General features: G+C 48.5%; 1 long non-coding RNA gene across 1 annotated transcript; it reads right to left on the bottom strand.

Annotated features, from left to right (window-relative positions):
• Positions 1-10,829: 10,829 nt before the first annotated feature.
• Positions 10,830-13,018, bottom strand: LOC139077348 (uncharacterized). The gene is made up of 2 exons (XR_011529777.1): positions 12,835-13,018; positions 10,830-11,439 (listed from the first exon to the last, which is right to left on the bottom strand). It is a non-coding gene; the product is annotated as an uncharacterized lncRNA (long non-coding RNA).
• Positions 13,019-13,573: the final 555 nt, after the last annotated feature.

Here is a 13,573-nt window from a genome sequence, read left to right as displayed (position 1 = left end):
ATTTTGACCTTCTAGGGGTGTGGGGAGGATTAAATAGATAATCCTGTCATCCCCTTTTCCCCTCCTCTTTGTCTCCACTGACTTCATGCACGCCCTCCCTTGCTTACCTGGGTTACTGCCAACCACTAAGTAAACCTCTGTTTTTGCCTCCCCTCCCATCCCCTCCCCTCCCTTCTACTCCCCTCCCTTCTCCTCTCCCTGGTGCTTTTGACCAGAATAACCTTTCCAAAATGTAAGTCACAGTCTCTCTCCTGCTTAAAATCTTCAGAATTGCCTATGGCTCTGAGGACTCGTTCTGACCACGTGGGTTGCGCGCAGAGCATCCAGGCCCAGCCCCTGCCTCCCTCATCCCGCCCCTCCCTCCCGTGTGCTGCACTCCAGGCCACGCTCCTTGCAGATCAGAACAGCCAGGTCCTTTTGTCTCCCTTCTACTTGGCTCCTCCTCTTCAAAGCTCCCCCTGGAAGCTTTCCCAGACCGCATTAGGTCCACCTGCACTAGACACCTTCATTCATGGAGGTCATCTCATCTCACTAAAATCCTGCCCACGTGAACCTGTCCAGGGCCGGGCTGTCTTTTCCCTCTGTGCTCCCCAGCACCCAGGACAGCAGTGATAAACAGGCAGCCCTCAATCATTTATGCTCCATCTTCTTTCCTTTCTTGCCCTTCTGCCTTTAAGGCAGTGTCCTGAGGACTGATGATGGCGGTGGTAGGGATGGGCCTGGGCTACTTGAGCAAGGCTATTTATTTCCACCCTTAATAGGCCCAGACCATGGGGGTTTTAAGCAGTCCTTCTGTTTGTTTTCTGCTGTCGGTTCTCACCTCTTGCTGCTCACTGTGTGTCTTACTTTAAGCACAATTATTGGGCAAGGGCCTTGCCTGTCTTAAAAATTAAATTGCAGGGCCCTGAGCTGTTTTCCTTGCCACACAGCAGTCTTGTTCCCTCCTCTTGTCTCTGTGGCTTTGTCCCCAACAGTTGGGGTGGCAGGAATCTGGCTTTTGGACCAGTGTGTGGGGCACGCCGTGTGGGGTGTGTGTGAACTGCCTCGTGTGGATCCAGGGAATGTGGATGGACAGCATGCCAACTGCAGAAACCAGAACTTCCGGATTGCTTCAAGGGCTAATTTGATTAAGAATAACTTTAATTCCTGGAACCTGCTTTGAGAGCTTGCATCTGTGTAAATGTCAAGTTTCTTAGTGTCAAATGCAAAACCACAAAAGGAGAGATTTTGCTTGAGCTGGAGGATGACCAGCTCTCTTGGGAGAAGGATGCATAGGGAGGCCAGCTGGGGCCACCAGGAGAGTCCATGCCCTCGAGAAGTGCCTCTCCTGTGACAGTAGGGCACACAGCGGTCCCCACAGGCATGCCCTGTCTGTGAGGCAGCGACCCAGGTAAAGGCAGGGGGTACACCCACTGAGGAATGTGCCCGTGTGTGACAGAGGCCCAGGCCCAGGATCCACCTTGAGAAAATGTGGGGAGATTGAACCACCAAGTTACAGGAAATTCGGAGTTCAGAGGGACGTGTTGAACTGCACCAAGAGGTGAGAGGAGCGCAGTCCAGAGCAGGGGACCTCTGCAGGGCCTCCACAAACTCTGGTTTCCTCAACAAAGAACTTGCCAGAAAAAGAGGAGAGGTGGAACCTCTAGGGCCAGGTTTCTCAATTTCAACACTCCTGACATTGGGGCCAGATCATTCTTCGTCATGGGGGCCATCCTGAGCATTGGAGGATGTTCAGTGGCATCCCTGGCCTCTAGATGCCAATAGCACCTCCCACAGTTGCAACAACCAAAAATATCTCCAGACGTTGCCTAGTGTCCTTAGGAGCAAAATTGCCCTAGTTACGGACGACCGCTATACGCTAAAAGAGGCTTAAGGAACTTATTGACCAGTCACAACACACGGATGTTTGAATACTGAATAAAACCTAAAAATTTAACTGTTTAAAAATAAAAAAGAAACACTCAGGAGACAATCACAGAACTGTATATTTGATGTTATTAAGGAATTATTGTTAATTTTTAGATGTATAACAGCGTTACAAGTACCTCTTAAAAATGCCTTATCTTTTAGCGATACATATTGAAACATACGAATGAAATGATATGACCTCTGGGCTTTGCTTCAAAACAATCCAGAGTAGGGGACAGATTGTGAAACAAAGATGGAACACAATTGCTCACGAGTTAAAGATAATTGATGTCTGATGGGGTCAGGGATCATTATAGTCTTCTCTCTCCTGTTGTGTGTGTTTGAAAGTTTTCACATAAAAATATGCAAAAGAAAGAAAAATAATAAAAGAAGGGAAATAGTAGCTAGGATTCTGAAGCTGGAGATATGTTTTTCTCCTCAAAGAACGATGGCCACCTTCTCCCCAGCTTTTCCAAACCTGCCCTTTAAATGGTACCCTAAAAGCATGAAGCTGTGCAAAGAAAAGTCACATTCGGCTGAGTCCTTGCTCCGTGAGAGCTTTCACAGTCGATGGAATCTGCATGAGCTGTCTTGCCCAAGCAGTTGCTTCCATATTGAGTTCTGGCAGTACGAAGTAGGCACCCCACCAACGGGATTTGCCTGAGGCATACATGAATGAGTGAAGTTGTGAATGGCCAGAGTTCAAGGTAGTCTGCTGGGCTGTGGGAGAGACGTGGTAAAAAATACGTCATGGTCCCTGCTCTTGAGAAGTTCCCTGTCTACCGGGGCTGGAGATGTTTAAACAGCTGATGTGAGAATAATTCAGAATGAAGTCAACGCTAAGTAGACTCTAAGCGATGTGACAGGGCATGGCCAATTTTGAGGAATGAAGAGGGCAAAGTCCCAGCTGAAATCTTGGAGACCGATTTCAGAAAGAGCAGCACAAATTCTTATGACATCCAGTGGCTTTTTTCAACTCTTCCAGTTGTGAAGTCATAAAAGCCACCATACTCCAACCAATTCACGGGGGGGACTTGGCTGGCGACAGAGGGGAAAGTCTGTTTACATTAAAAAGAAAAAAAATCAGTTCAACTACTGCAAGAAAACCGAAAATCAGAAAAAGCTGTCGATGGCTTAATATGCTCTTTAGCGGCTTCAGAAGATCTGAGTCATGCCTTTTCCTAATATGTCGTCCCGTGTCAAAATCCACCACCTCAAAGGGAAGCGGAAGACGGTCTTATGGAGACCGTGCTCAAGACAGCCGCATGTGAATGGTGCCAATGTGTTAGCTCATCGCCCGGAGCGCAAAGTCCTTTTAGGAAATTGATTTTCCTTGGATAAAGTCACTTCCCCTCTCGGCACCTCAGTCTCTTCCACTGTAAGATGAAGCAGTTGGAGGAGATCAAGCATGGCAAATTTGTGGCACACTTGCTTCTCCTTGACGCTTGGTGCCCACAGCAGACATTTCTAATTGATCTCAGCACCCTTTGCCGCTGAGCCCAGCCACGCTGTGTATACTCAATAGAGGAGTCCAGCACCCACTCATCAGAGGGAACTGACGCTTACATCAAACCTACTTATCATCTCTGGCCTTCAATTTCCTGGAATTCTGAGTCAAAAAGGCCTGATCAAGAATACATCATCGGAGAAAACCCAAGCGCACAGTTACTTTGCCCCATTGTTATCAACAGCAAAAAAGGTTATGGAGACCCTGTGGCTTGCTGAGTGTTGTGATGGGAGCTGAGATGCCTGCAGAAGGCGTGGCCCTCTCCCACAACTTAAGGGGCTTGTGATTTGGCTAGGGAGAGAGGAATGATAGAGGAAAGACAGAGGACAGTGCAACACCAATGCCCAGGCTGCAGGAGGTGGAGGCGGAGGTGGAGGTAACGTGGAGGGAGGGGGCAGTTGGAACAGGTTTCCCAGGAAATGGAGACTTGAGTTGAACCCTCAAAGGACGAGCAGAGTAGATAAAACAGCAAAAAGAGCCAAGGTCCCCCAGAAATTGAGCCTCTGCTCTGGGCACTCCCTCTGCTCTCGGGAGTCATAAACGAGGTCCTTCTCCTTCTCGACCCTATTTTCTTTGCACAGAGCTCCATTCCTAACCTGTTTCCCCAGTAATGTAGTGGCCGCAGGGATGTTAGGTGGTGAGGTCATCCTAGCAGTGTCCACAATGGGAGAGAAAAATCAAGCTTGAGAAATCTACATTCGAGGCATCGTTTCTCCCCACAAAGGGAGTACCTGGAAGAAGTTTACTGGTGGGGGAGCATTTTATCCACTTCCCCACATAGACTGTGCTTAGCACAGAGGATGGAAATGAGAGGAGGGGCGAGTCCCCTGTCGTTGACTGCATAAACACGGGAGGTAAGAAGTCTGGGTGCCTGCAGGCTGCCTTTCTGTTACCTGGATCTTTTGTCTGTTTCCAAAGAGGCTGCCCCAAACCTTCATTCCTGAAATAGGACTGGCCGAGGCAGAATCTGCTGATGGAAAAGTCTGCTTTAGCTGTGTGGATAATGGGACAGGCAGTGTATCAGGAAAAGGCACAATTCAATAAGTGTAAATGGAAATATATTTTGATCTGTTATTGATTTCTAAAGAGGAGTAATTTGAAATGCACCTCAACCAAACTGTAAAGGGATGTATCGGAGGTCTCCTTCCATGTTTCTCTCCTAAGTTTGGCCTTAGGTCAATTGGACAACAGACGTAGGGCGTGTCCACTCACCTCAGTGGCCAGGTTTGGGGGCAAGCTGGAGCTGACCAAGTCCCAGGACTGTGAGCCCTGGGCAAGCCTGGATTCATATCAAACTGCCTCAAGCGCCCCTAGACCACCAATTATCCAATCAGTCAGACCTTCTCCCCACTGTGTGCCCGGTTCTCTGTCCCTTTGCATGACACAGATTACATGGGAAGGGATGGTCAAGGGGCCTTGAGGTGTGCTCCTATGGGCAGGGGAAGCTTCTGTCTGTTTGGAGTCCAAAATGGGAGGTGGAGGACAGGTGACTCTGAACCTGGGAAGCTGGTTTGGGCTTTCCTGACTCCGTGACCCTTTACCCATAAATGTCCTCAGTTTATTTAGGGAGAGACCACTCAGAGGAGCCGGGCTTCTCTGCTTTCCCTCCACATGTCTTAAATCATAGTATGTCTGAACCGCTGAAAACCTCAGGGACCATTTGGTCCAACCCCCTCACCCAACATCCTATTCCTTCTGTTTTGATGCTTTTCATCTGTTATCGTCTGAGAAATTCACTCAACAGGTTTTTTGGGCTTGAATGATATAGCTTGAAAGCTGGAAACTACCCAAAAGTCCATCAACAGTCAAATGGATATATAAATTGTGGTACAGTCACACAATGGAATACTACACAGGAATGAAAATGGACAAGCTACAACCACATATAACGATGTGAAAAGAGGTAAAAGTAATCCATGACACAGAAGTCAGGAAAGTGGTCCCCTCTGGGGAGTAGGGCTGGGAGGTAGGATGAGCAGCTTCTAGGGGTTGGTGATGTTTTGTTTTCTTGATTCAGGCGGTGGTTACTAGGGTGTGGTCTGTTTATGAAAATTTGTCAAGCTGTATGGTTAGGACCTGTGTCCTGTATGCATATGATACATCAATAAAAGGTTTTTAAAATCTGTATCTTACATAAAAAGTTAGTGTATGATTCCATTTGTATGAAATATCCGGAATAGGCAAATTCAAAGAGACAGAAAGCAGACTGGAAGTTGCCAGGGGGTGGTCGGGGAGGGGGAGTGCTTGTCTGGGTAGGAGGTCTCCTTTTGGGGTGATGACAATGTCTTGGAACTGGACAGAGGTGGTGGTTGCATGACATTGTGAATGTACTAAATACTGCTGAGTTTTTCACTTTAAAATGGTTAATGGTTAATTTTATGCTATGTGAATTTTACATAAAAGTCTCTAGGATGGGCCATCCTCTAAAAGCCATCTTTGTTGCTGTAATTCCTGCAGCTTGACACCTTTGCCCTCCCTCCTGGCTCTTGCTGTGGTCACAGACAGCTGAGTTCGAGGGGGATCCAGTCTGAGCTCCAGGGGACCAAGGTTCCGGGATGATGCCCAGTCAGCTATGACAGTGAATGGGCTCACAAGACTTAAAGAGTCTATGATACCTTCTGGGGGTCCTTGGGTGACAAAGCCTGGGCCTGCTGCGTGCCAAGTGTCGTCCCACTGCCATGGCAATGCCACAACAGAGCTGAAGACTTCCCAGGCCTTCAACCGCGTCCTCGCCCCTGTCCTAGGCAGAGCTGGGTCTGGTGAGTTTCCCTTCAGCCTGATGTGGAAACTGACATACGCAGCAGTGTGTGAGCCCGGGCTGGAGAGCCATGGCCCCTCACACTGTTATCCCTTTCTTAGCAATAATGTTTAGGTTCGGGAAAGAGTTCCAAGATATATATAATTCCTCATGCTGAGTAAGGGCTCCAGCCCTGACTCTGCTGCTGCTCCGGCTACTGCGCTCTCCAGGAATGTTATTACACCAGCCGTTGGCCCAGCGCTATGGATGGGTGTCTCTCAATGTCCTCATTATGTGCTTCGTATTTTTCAGGTCATGTAATTCAGCTGTAAAAATTTGCCCCTGGCTGCACCTGGCATAGGAGTGGTACAGAGGGGTGTGTTTATTATTTTTTTTAAGGTGCTGTTAAAAATAAATTTAATAGGAGAAAGAGAGAGGAAGAGAGAGAGCAAGAGACTGAAACTATATTTAATTTGAACTATGGAGGAGAAGACATGAACACAAGGTCTGAGATCCTAGTGATTTGGGCGTGTGTGTGTGTGTGAGTGTGTGCATGTATGTCAGTGGGCGTGGGCAAATGTACGTTTCTCCTGAGTAACTCAAAGCCAGCTTTGTTTATTAAACCAAGATTTTCCAGATCATTAGGTTGTGATGTGGCTTAGTTTATACTGTGCCATATCCCGTTTTAAACATACACAGGTACCTAAGTAAAAACCAACTGAGCTACTTCAATTAGTAAGAGCATAGGCAGCAATTAACTTTACATGAACATTTTCATGAGTTTTTTCTTCCCCTTCCTTCCCTGGGCCGTGTAATTAATGAGTGAATGAACTCAGTCTCTGTCTATGAGACTAGAAGATCTTGGCTCTGGACTCCACAGCATAAAGATGGAGAAGAACACATGTTGACAGCTTCGGTGGCGAGGGGCCTGTCCTTGCTGGCACTTCATGGGTAGAAGGGAGCTCTCTCCTTCCCAGCAGCCCGCAGCCCTGGGAAGATAAGATGTACCATGGGTGACCTTATCATCTAAACCAAACCCCAGAACATTTAGCCCGACAAAGGACTTCTGTCCCACTTCTGGCTGAGAGAAGCTGTTTGGGAAATGCCATACTGAATATTGGGCTTTCTAGATTATTTTCAATGATTTATGAGGAAAAACTGAAACTGATGTGTCTGACATAGACAGGTCATGGAAGGACCGAGACAGTCCCAGTAACGAGGAGGCAGGGGCAGCGAGGGGGTGACAGTGACACACCAAGTTATTCCTTCCTCCGCTTGAGCTAGGTTGCTAAGGCTTTTGGCTTGTCTATGTCCCCTGACCCCAGATGTCCATGTTTTCACTCAAACATTGTGCCAACTGAAATCAAGAATCGAGTCTCCGTGGACAACAGGGGAGGGGACAGGGCCATAGACAGAAGGGCCTAGCTTCCGAGGGGCAGCCCCCATGTCAGAGAGTCCTCTCCTTCCCTCTGTTGACTGCTATTAGAAGCTTGGGGTCTAAGAGGGCTCCTCTGATGTAACCACATTCATCTGCTGGCATCACCCAGGTGCCACCAAGGGCCACCCAGAGTGGAGGAGGGGCTGGGGGGGGGGTCCTTCCTTCTTCTAAGACGTAAGAGGGCCTCCTAGATAAATGGAAGGAGCCCTTCCAACCACCCACCTCCCATGTTGTGTCCCTGTCGCCTGCCTGGCGGTACCCTGGGCCTTGTGCCCACAACCCCTGCCCGGTCACTCTGCCTTGGACACCAGGAGCTCGGCCACGGTGGCTTAATGTTGAGATAGGGTGCCCTCATGTAGTCTCTCACCAAAATGCCACCCACCAGAGCCGGGACACCTCTCCTATCCCACTCTGACGGTTTGTGGACACTGTTTCCCCTCCGAAATGAGCCCATCCTCAAACTCCCTATTTGGCCTTCCTCGGGCGCCACCTGGTGTCCAAAAGGTTCACTGCCGGCGGGTTCCAGCCTCACGGAAAAGGGTGCCCGAGGCTTTGCTTTTGTCTCTGTTTTTCCTGCTCCTCTTTTAGGCTGGGAAAGGCTGTGTGGTGAACGGTGGGGTCTATCTCCATCCATCACAGCAGCTGAGCGGGCACAGCTAACTTCTCTGCTCTATAGGACATGCTGCGCTCCGGCTGGCTTTCACACGTCACAAGGAGCTCAGAGACGTTCAGTCAGCATTTTGTTTTCTTTTTAATATACATAGACAGAGAGGAGATTTGGGGATAACGGATTGGGTAGGAGTCAGGCCGGTTTCTATCTTATCTCAGCCATTTACTAACTGTGTGATCAGGGTAAGTTACTTTAATGTCTCTGAACCTCAGTTTCTTTATCTGTGGAATGGGAGAACAATACCCACCTCAGAGGGTTATGTGAGATTTAAGATGAAAGAAATCCTGCCGAGTTCTTGATAACTGAGGATGTTTAGTAAATGTTAGCGCCTGCCTCTCTCAGCAGACATAAGGAGATGTGGATGACATAGGTAATCACTGAACTTTAGTGACACAACGAAAGTTATATTTGTTTTTCTTGGTGTGTGGGGATGGGCGGAGCAATTAGGAGTAGGGGGAGCTTCTTCCTTCTTGCTTTCCTCTCGACCCCTCCAGAGCCTTCACGGCCAGGAAGAGGAGTCTCGACCATCCACCATCCTGTGCAACATCCCTGGTCACAGCTCCATGGAAGAGATTCACGGCACCCTCCGCCCCAACTTCACACGAAACTGGTTAACAGGTAATAAGGGAAGTCACTGTTGACTAAGCTTTGTTTGGAAAAGTTCCCCAGAGCCCAGGGCACCCAGCACAGGTCAGCTTTCACCCCATGATGCTCATCACCATTTACTGAGCCCTATCGGGGGGTGGGGGGCTCAGTCAGGAATTTTGTAAATATTGCCTCATTTGCTCATATAACAACCATTCGAGGTCAGTATTACTGTCCCCATTACATAGATGAGGAAACTGAGGCTCAAGACAGTCAAATCACTTGCCTAAGTTCACGCATCTAGGAAGCAGTGAGTTCCACCCAGTATGAGGTCCAGTTTGTCCCTTCCTGCTGCTCCCAACCGCCCCTGAGAGCTGAGCTGGCCTCCTAGTGGTCTCCTTCTGGAGCGACAGCCTGTCCCCAAACCGACCAGGAGCAGCTTTCTCTACCAGCCTCTCCCCCCGCATAAATGAAGTCCCAGTTCCTGCCCATGGGTCGCTGGTTGGGCTCTGGGTAGTTCCCGGCATGTGGCTATATTAAGAATGTGAACCGTAACGTTAACACTTAAAAAAATCCAAAAAAGAAAGGAAGAAAGAAAGAAATACCCCTAAAGAGTCTAATGTCAGGTCCAGCCAAGGGTCATAAATCAACGTCGGTAAATTTATAAACAGTTCATAAATGTAAGTGCTTTTTACAGGGCTGTTTGTTATTGTGTCGGCGGAGATGAGGGCAGGGCTGGGAGAGGAGCGTTCCATCCATCTGTCTTCCAGGGGGAGCCTCACAGATGGCTCCACCAGCTCCAGCAGCAGAAGGAGCAAGGAAGGGACCAGTGCAGCCTAAATACTGACATCCAGACAGTTGTGGCACGACGCAACCTTGCGGGAGGGTAAGAGGACCAGTCTGGGTGAAGCGAGCTGAGCCTGAACTTGAACTGTGCTTTCGAGGACACTGACAGCAACAACAACATCACAACTATGAACTTCTCTCCAGGTTCTCTTTTTGACTTTTCTAAGTCTTCTGCTCTTGGGAGTTCCAGTGTGTGCTGGACTGAGGTGAGGAGCCAAAAGGGAATACCAGAAAGCAGAGAACCCAGTTCTTCACACGTAGCTCCCCCTGCACACTCTGATGGCACCCAAACCCCACCTCACCTTCCTTCGGCCAGTTCGCAGACCCCAAACCGAGAAACCAGAGTTTAAAGACAGGCTTTGCTGTCACGCGCCCTCTCCAACTGCAGGTTGGTGGCTCTGGCTAGAGAGCCTGAGTTTTGTAAATGAAAGGGGAGAATGGCTGATCCCATCCTGTCACTGTGTTGAGGGGCAGGAGTGCTGGGGCCCTGGAAACTCATAGAGCAGGTCTTGAAAAGAGCTTCTCAGCTTTTCCATCTCCCCGTCAAGACCAGGAAAGACACAGGATCCCCTCCATTACCAGTATCTTTCTCTCCACCTAGATGCGCCTTGACTTGTGCACGTGCCACTTCCCCATCAGCCCCAACCAAGAGACCTCATGCAAATGAGCTCTTGCCAATGAGTCCCTGGGGTCAGGGCGTGTGGCTGCCTCCCTCTTCTCCCCAGAAGCTCTAGCATCTGCAGCCCAGTGCTGGCCCAGCCCAGATACCTGTGGTATGTCTCTCTCAATGCCTGCTGGCCAGGTAGCCAGTTGGTAAGGGTGGAGTGTGTGTGGATGTTGACCTCAAGCCTCAGCCACCCTCTCCCAATCTCTGGTCCCCTGAGCGAAGTCATTGATGATCAGCTCAGAACATCAGTGAGGACCGGGAGGAGCAGTCAAAGCTGGGCCACCTAGTGACTTCACTGTTACACTTTATGAACTCAAGACTCGTGAACCTCTCTGTAATGGCACATAATGAACGTAGATGCACATATCTGGTGCCTTCCAGAAGCTTCTCCCACCCCGATTCTGAGGCACATGCATTTCTAAGTGTGAGTGGTTCTCATTCTGACTCAAAGCAGCTCTTCTTTTAGTGAAATTTTTTAAAAATGCATTTGCCCATTTATTTTAAAGTTGTTCCATTATTTTATCATCTCATCCCCCAATTTCAGGAAGCCTCTGGTCACTGCACACTCTTCGAGAGGCTGCTGGGTCTGACGGAACCGCCTTGCGCAAATAGAACTGCCCGTGAAAAATCCCTTAACCAGCTGCACCTTTCCAGGCCAGCACTAAATAGGGATTTCATTTATTTGAAAAGTATGTATTAAATATGTCAGGTATAGGAAGTTAAATGTAATGGGCCCAATTCCACACTCGGTTCCATATGCGTAAACCCCACTGATGGAGAACAGAGTGCGGCTGGAGCAGCAACAACGAGGTCCCCTGGTCTGCGGGAGGAAATTGCGCTCCTGATGGATCTTAGCTGACATTCTAATGGACATCAAATCAAGACCGTTAAAACCGGAAGGGGCCCTGAAGTTCCTGGTTGGGTTGTTTCAGTTTTTTGAAGCTTTAGGAGTCTTCACATTCTTGCTTTATTTCTTGGTTTTATTTTCTAACTCCCAGTAGACGTTTGCCATTTCTCCTCAGAACTTTCGTTTCGGTTCAACAGTACTTGAGTGGAGTTTTCCGAGAGGGGTGGCTGGTGCCTGTGTCCAAGAAACAAGCAAACATTTCAGAGCCCAAGTTTGGGGAGCAGCCCGAAGGCCCCTAGCTACTACGACTACATGTAAGCCTGCTACTCAAAGTGTGGTCCTTGGACCAGCAGCATCAGCATCCCCTGGGAACTTGTTAGAGATGCAGTCTCAGGCCCCACCCCAGACCTACTGAATCTGCATCTTAACACCATCCCAGGTGATTCCTGTGTGTGTCACAATTTGAGAAGCCCCAGATTAGGGAACAGAAACTGGATGTGATCCTCCTTCTTTGACACGAATTTATCGCCAGGCATTCTCTTAAGAACTGCAGGAATCCGGTTCAGATGTTTGTGATGACTCTGTGGTGATAGCTCACTAGCCCAGTGGCTCTCTTCCCCGGCTGTGCATTAGAATCACTGAGGGGACTTTTTGAAAATGCGAATATGTGGGACAAACCCAAGAGATTGTGATTCAACTGGTGCCTGGGAAGGGCTTGGACGTTTGAATTTACTTAGAGTTCCCAGGAGATTCTGCTGTGCAGCCAGGGCTGGGAGGTCCTGGGATGAAATACCCCCTTGAAGTTAGACTTCTTTAGGAGGGCGAGTGATGTAGTTTTCTGATTCACCCTCTGTGTATCACATGCCAGGCCCATGGATGGTACAGAAGTGGATAGCACCAGTGCAATTCAGTTGAGGAAAAAGTGAGATGCATAGTAAGAGCTGCCACATAGCGTGGTTTTGAGAAGTGGCAAGGGGGTGAGTCCACGGTGGGACTGAGACGTGTCGTTAAGAATGAAAAGTAAGTTGCCAACAACAGCCCCAATGAAAAAGTGTGTGTGTTGTGTATGTGTGTGCCTATACAACGATTGTGTGCAAATGGTGAAAGTGGTACCTCCTCTCTAAGTGGCTAAAGAATGGATGCTGGTGCTCGATTACCTGGGCTCCAATCCCAGGTCTACCACCGATGACCTACCCTGGCCAACGTCCTTAATCTCTATGTGCCCCAGTCTCCCTCTCTTTAAAATGAGACTAGCAGGGGCGGGCCCCGTGGCTGAGTGGTTAAGTTCACGCGCTCCGTTCTGGCGGCCTAGGGTATCTCTGGTTCGGGTCATGGGTGCGAATGTGGCACTGCTCATGGCATCCCACATAGCATAACCAGAGGAACTCACAACTAGAATATACAACTATGTACCAGGGGGCTTTGGGGAGAAGAAGAGGAAGAAAAAAAGAAGATTGGCAACAAACGTTAGCTTAGGTGCCAATGTTTAAAAAAAAAAAAAAAAACGAGAGACTAGCAGCGCCTACCTCAATGGATTGTTATGAAGATTAAGTTCACTCGCTCAGTAGAGATAAAGCATTTCTGGCAAAGCCAGGCCCCTGGTGAGCAGTTCCCAGGGGTGAGCCTTACCTGACATGCTCAGCTCTGAGGAGAGCCTGGGAGGCAGGGATCCTGGGCAAAAGGGAGACTCCGGTTTTGTTCTGTAAACTTCTGTTTGTTTAAATCCTGTATAATGAGATTGTCCCTGTATATTAATTGTATCATAAAGAACACAAAAGAAAGAGATGTTCTGGTTTAGCCCACCTGATCTTTTCAAATAAATTTTGATTTTGGAATAATTTTAGATTTACCAAAAGAGTTGCAAAATAGTACAGAGTGTTCCCTCATGCCTCTCTCCCGGTTTCGGTTTCCCCTCATGTTATCATCTTACATTTCCGTGGTACAATTGTCAAAACTAAGAAACATCGGTACATTACTATTAGCTCCACTCCAGAGTTCGTTTCGATTTCACCAGATTTTTTTTTACCAATGTCCTTTTTCTGTTCCAGGATCCCACCCAGGACACCACAATGCATTTAGTCATCATGTCTCCTCAGCCCCTCTTGGCTGTGACAGTTGCTCAGTCTGGCTTTGTTTTCATGACCTTCAACACTTTTGAAGAGTCCTGGCTGAGTGTTTTGGACAATGCCCCTTAATTTGGGTTTGTCTGATATTTTCTCATGACTAGACTGGGGCTCTGGGTTTGGGAGAAAACCACAGTGGTGAAGTGCCTTCTCATTGCATCATGCCAGGGGGCACACACTGTCAACATGACCTATGGCTGGTGACGTCGACCTTCACCACCTGGCCAAAGTGGTGTTTGCCAGGT

This window comes from Equus przewalskii, chromosome 19 (assembly GCF_037783145.1).
Source record: "Equus przewalskii isolate Varuska chromosome 19, EquPr2, whole genome shotgun sequence".
NCBI classification, from domain to species: Eukaryota; Metazoa; Chordata; class Mammalia; order Perissodactyla; family Equidae; genus Equus; species Equus przewalskii.
This window is presented reverse-complemented; position numbering and strand designations above follow the sequence as displayed.